The following is a 6,372-nucleotide window of genomic DNA, read 5'->3' as shown; positions in this document are numbered from 1 at the left end:
CTAGGCCCATTTTATACGTTTTCTAGTCCAGCACAATAATTAGCCATTTCTGCAAGGAAATTTAGTTCCTCTTTATGAGAAATGATATTTTGAGACTGTATCTGGTTGCTAGGGGTGCTCATTGCTCCAGAGCGCTCATTGCTTTTGGGTTGTCATTTTTTTCTTGCTTTTTGAGCAGTCAGAGTTAGGAAACAGAGTTTTTAAGAGGAAAAAAAATCATGAGATCATACTGACATTTCCAATGCAAATTACTTTTTGCAGGTATTTTGCTTAACCTCCTCAATTTTATAGTTAATTTTCCTTTTCCATCACTGAAAATCTCAGGTCCCACAACATACAACATAAACACAATTATTTATTTGCTTTTTCTACATAGTATTTATAATATTTTCAAACAACAATACCAACCACCACTGACATAAAATGACTGGATGAGTTTAGGATTTTTCAGAGGTTCTTTTTGTCTTTAGAACAAATCCCAGGGCACCTGGGTGGCTCAGTGGTTGAGTGTCAGCCTTGGGCTCAGGTTGTGATCCCAGGACCTTGGGATTCAGTCCCGCATCAGGCTTCCCTTGGGGATCCTGCTTCTCCCTCTGCCTATGTCTCTGCCTCTCTCTCTGTCTCTCACAAATAAATAAATAAAATCTTAAAAGAGAGAGAGAGAGAAAGAAAACATAACCCACTGGAGAAGTATAGTTAAAATACCGTATTCCAAACTCACTTGAAATTTTTTCACTCTGTTGTTGTAGCAGAATTTGAAGATGGCCTCACAGAGAAATCTGATCCTAATCCCTGAATCTGTGAATACAATGAGATGTGACCCCCTTGACTATGTTAGAGGACACAGCTGACTCTAAAATAGGGCTACTATATGGGTACGCCTGACCCAGTCACCAGAGCGCTACAGAGCAAAGGGCTCTGTCTGTCTGAAAGGCGACTAACAGGAAGCCAGAGAGTTGAGCCTATGAGGACAGGACACACCTTGCTGGCCCTGAGGTGGAAGCACCACAGGAGGATGCAGGCAGTCGCTAGGAGCAGAGTGGCCCCCACCTGCCAACTAGCAAGAAAATGGGGACCTCAGCCCCACAGATGGAAGGAACCATGTTTTGCCAATGGCCGGAGTGGTGTGGAAGCAGATTCTCCCTCAGAGCTGCCAGGTAAGAGCCCAGCCTGGCCAGCACCTTGCTTTTGGCCTTGTGAGCACATGAGCAGAGAACCCAGCTGAGCCACCCGGACTTCTCCCTAAACTATGAGGTAATAAATGGGTGTTGTTTTAAGCTGCTGAATTCGTGGTAGCCTGTTATGCAGCATTAGAAAACTAGTGAAGCTCTTACACCACCAATCCCATTTATTTTTTAAAAAGATTTTATTTATTTATTTATTTATTTATTTATTTATTTATTTATTTAAGATTTTATTATTTATTTGAGAGAGAGAGAGAGCACATAAGCGGGGGTAGCAGCAGAGGAAGAGAGAGAAGCAGGCTCCCCACTGAGCAGGGAGCCTGACGAGGAGCTCAATTCCAGGACCCTGGGATCACGACCCAAGACGAAGGCAGATGCTTAACCAACGGAGTCACCCAGGTGCCCCTATTTATTTTGTTAGAGAGAGAAAGAGAGAGAGAGAGAGAGAATGCAGGTGTATGGTGGGGGGGGCAGAGAAAGGGAGAAAAGGAGAGAGAGAATCCCAAGCAAACTCCATGCTGAGCTGAGTACAGAGCCCCATGTGGAGCTCAATGTCACGACCCTGAGATCATGACCTGAGCTGAAATCAAGAGTTGGATGCTTAGCTGACTGAGTCACTCAGGCACTCCACTGCCAACCCCATTTATATTGATAGGTGATATTTGTTTTTCTTCAGTTTTTCAGGGTTGATTTTTTTCTTTTGAGTTAATTCTCTTCAGTTTTGTAAAATATATGCTTAGTTTCAGAGTCAAAACCATACAATCAGAACATTTCTAGAAATCTTGCTTCCTTCTCTGTTTTCTCCCCTGTTTCTCCCTTTCTTTTATTGGAAATCATCTATTCAGTTTTGGGGTTGTTCTTCCTTTTTTTTTTTTACTTGATTTATTGATGTATAGTTGACATACAGTTTCAGTTTTACAGCATAGTGATTAGGCAATTCTATACATTTCTCCATGATCCTTACATTGAGTGTGGCCACTGTCACTGCACAATGTTATTATAATTTTATTGAACATATACTCTATGCTGTATCTTTAATCTCTGTGACATATATTTTATAACTGAAAGTTTTGTTCTTTAAAAAATAAGCAAATACCTTTATATTCATATTCTTTCCTTTTCTCACACAAAAGATAATAATATAATAAGTAAAGACTCCTGTACCTTGCGTTTTTCATTTAACAACATATCTTGGTGGCCAATCCATAATGGTTTACAGAAATTTTCTTCACTTCTTTGTTCTACCGAAGAATAAGGTATTCAATCAATACCCTGTTGACAGACATTTTAGTATTTTCAATCTTCTGTAATTATAAATAATTCTGGCTTTTAAAGACAACATTTTTTTTTTTATCTGGGATAAAGTCCTGGAAGTGCTACTGTTATAGATCAAAGGGTACAAGTGTATGTAATTGGGGGCCTTTCTCCCCCAACACCAAATGCATGGTAGCTTTTCCAACAGCAACAATTACCTGATTCCCTAACACCAACTGGCTGTCTGACAATTCAATTCAACTCCGACAATAACTTCTGGAGTCAGATCAGATCCCATACTTTAAGTATTTGGTCCCATAAGACTGCCCCCACTTCAGAAACTGGTTGCAAATGGGATGCCCAGTCTACCCACAGTTCTGTCAGGTAGGTTACCCACAAATACAGGGGTTCCCATGATGCTTCCCTCTTGGGTTCAGTATCTGCTATGACTCACAGAATTCAGGAAAGAGTGTTCTTACTATTGCCAATTTATTAAAAAGGGTAAAACCCAGGAACAGTCAGATGGAAGAGACGCATAGGGCAAGGTATAAGGGTATGCAGAGCTTCTGTGCCCTCTCCAGAAATATGTAGCAGTGTCTGTTTCCCTACAGCCTTTGCACAAAGCATGGTGTCAAACTTTTGGATTTTTGTCAATCTGTTAGGTGAAAAATAGTATGTTAGTGTCATTTCTAAAAACTATTTTTTGTAGTAATTTATTTATTAGAGTAGTAACGTATATACGGGAAGCACATATACCACAAGTTTACATCTCACTAAATTTCCACAATGAATGTATCTGTACCCCCAACACCCAGATCAAAAAACAGGAAGTTGCCAGCACTACTCTCCTGTCTTCACATTCCCTCCTGTCACTCCTCACCTCGCTGCACCCACCACCTGACTCCTAATAGCAGGGATTATTTTGACCTCTGTACTTTTAATAAATGGAATCATATAATACAGATCCTTAGGGTATTTTTTTCAAACTTCTCATTATGCTTGTGAGATTCTCCTATACTATATTATCGTATAAGGTTGTAAGTTATTCATTCTCATCACTGCGTACCTGGTATTGTATTATGTAAGTATTTTACAATTAATTTCTACATTCTATTATTGAGGAGCCTTTAGATAGCTTCTGGTTGGGGCTGTTGTAAACAGTGCTGCTATAAACATTCCAATATGCACCTTTTGTGAACACGTACACGTATTTCTGCTAGAAGTGGAATTACAAGTCATAATGTATGTATGTTTAAGTTTAGTAGATAATGGTTCATAGTTCTGCAAAGTGGTCATACCAATTTACACTCCCAGCAGCAGTGTAGGACAGTATTGGTTGCTCCACATCCTTGTCAACATTTGGCCCTAGTCTTGTTTGAATTTGCATTTCACTTATTAGGAGTGAAACAACATTTTTTCATATGTTTTATAAACATATGCCTTACAGGCATTTTACACTTTTTTATGGACTATATTCAACATTTGCCCATTTTTATTTAGGTGTTTGGTATTTTTGCTTTAAAAATTTTTTAGACTTTATTATTATTATTTTTTTTTTAGAGAGGGAGAGATAGACAGAATCTCCAGTCTTCATACCCAGCACAGAGCCCAACTTGGGGCTCGATCTCACAACCCTGATATTATGACCCAAGCTGAAATCAAGAGTCAGACATTCAACCAACAGAGCCATCTAGGCACTCCTTGCTTCCAAATTGTTAACAGCTTTTTAGAAATTAGAGATACTAGCCTGTACTGATTTTTTTTAAAGATTTTATTTATTTATTCATGAGAGACAGAGACTGAGAGAGAGAGAGAGAGAGAGAGAGAGAGAGAGGCAGAGACACAGGCAGAGGGAGAAGCAGGGTCCATGCTGGGAGCCCAATGTGGGACTTGATCTGGGGACTCCAGGATCATGCCTTGGGCCGAAGGCAGGCGCTAAACCACTGAGCCACCCAGGGATCCCCAAACTGGTATATTCCATCACCTGACTCTGTGGTAAGTTGGCTTCTGGTTGAATTTGGCCAGTGAGAGGCCCTGGGAGAAGGATGGAGGGTCAGCTGAGCTGTTTCCCCTCTTCTTCCTTGCTTCAGCAGTGACTACACTTCCCTTGATAAAGCTGTCACAAGCACTTCCTCCTCAAAAGTTCAGCTCCCAGTGGGCTCGGGTAACATCATTTCTACCCCTTGTCTCTTCAGCTCTAGGGGAGCTGAGGACATCCTGATGCCACTTGTCTCTGGGTGCTTACATCTGGTTGTGGCTCTGCATGTACTTCCTTCATTAAAATCTCCTTACTTGAGCCATTTGGGAGTGAATTCTGGTTCAGCATGCTAATTACCACATACTTCTTTGACATAAATCGCACATAGTTTTTCCTCAGTTTCCCATTTTTCCTTTAACTTGGTTGTGGTGATTTTTTTTCATGAAATTACTTTTTTTTAATTGTGCAGTCAAATGTATCAAATGTATCTTTCCTATTATTATTACTGTGGTTCTGGGCATCATAATTAGGAAAGTTTTTTCTGCTTCCAGGTTATTAAGGAAGGAATTCTAGTTTTCCTATTTGAGTTGGAATTTATTTGAGTTTCATTTTTGACATTTTGATCTCTGACCCATTGGCATCTACCCCATACACAAACTCTTATATCACCTCCTGGGCACAAACTTTATTGGTTTGGTATATTCTATTTTCCAAGGACAGTCATAATAATGGTGAAAATTATTATAACCTTTTATTCCAATACAGTACATTTATTTTAGGATGCATAACCTCCAAAACTGTGAGTCAATAATAATTTTTTTATTTTAAGCCACCCAGTTTGAGGCACTTTATTATCACAGATGTTAGGAAACACACCAAATCTTGTAGCTCTAAAAACTGTATGCTGGAGTACCGGGTGGTTCAGCCTCTGCCTCTGGCTCAGGTCATGATCTCAGGGTCCTGGGATCCAGTCCCCAAGTTGGGCTCCCTGCTCAGCAGGGAGTCTCCTTCTTCTTCTCCCTCTGCCCCTCCCCCTGCTTGTGTGTGCTCTCTCTCTCTCTCTCAAATAATAAAAAAAAAAATTTTAAAAAAGAAACTAGGGCAGCCCCAGTGGCGCAGCTGTTTAGCGCCGCCTGCAGCCTGGAGCTGATCCTAGAGACCGAGATAAGAGTCCCACATCGGGCTCCCTGCATGGAGCCTGCTTCTCCCTCTGCCTATGTCTCTGCCTCTCTCTCTGTGTGTGTCTCTCATGAATAAATAAATAAAATCTTAAAAAAAATAAAAAGAATTGGGATGCTTAATTGAGTGAGCCCCTCAGGTATCCCTATAATCTGATTAAAAAAAGAAAAGAAAAGAAACTATATGCTGAAGATTCCCAAACTTAAACCTATGACTCACACCACTTTCCAGCTCTTTACTTCACATCCTCACTTAGATAACTAATAGACATCTCCAACAGGACATGTCCAGACTGAATTTCTGATGTCTTCACTTACCTCTACCTTCAGGTTCTGCATCTTAGGTGATGGAAACTCCAACCTTCTGCTACTCAAATAGCCCTGGAGTCAATCCTGACACTTCTTTTTCTCTTGTACCCCACATCCAACATCTAAGGAAATCTTATTACATCCACTTAGAAAATATAGCCAGAATCCAACCCTTTCTCATCTCCTGATAACATCTTGGTCCAACACCATCATTCTCTGCTCCAAATCCTTCCATTCTACTCCTAGCAGAAGCCAAAGTCCTTCCATGATCTGTGAGATCCTATACAAATCCCCTCTTCTCTATTACCTACCTGGCCCTCTCCTACTGCTTCTGGCTTGCTTGCTCTGCTCTAGCCACCCCAGCCTACTCACTCTACTTCAAAGATGCAAGGTACACTCCCACCTTCGATTCTTTTTTTTTTCCTCAAAGATTTATTTATTTATTCATGAGAGAGAGAGAGAGAGGCAG

This window comes from Canis lupus, chromosome 6, assembly GCF_048164855.1.
Source record: "Canis lupus baileyi chromosome 6, mCanLup2.hap1, whole genome shotgun sequence".
NCBI classification, from domain to species: Eukaryota; Metazoa; Chordata; class Mammalia; order Carnivora; family Canidae; genus Canis; species Canis lupus.
This window is presented reverse-complemented; position numbering follows the sequence as displayed.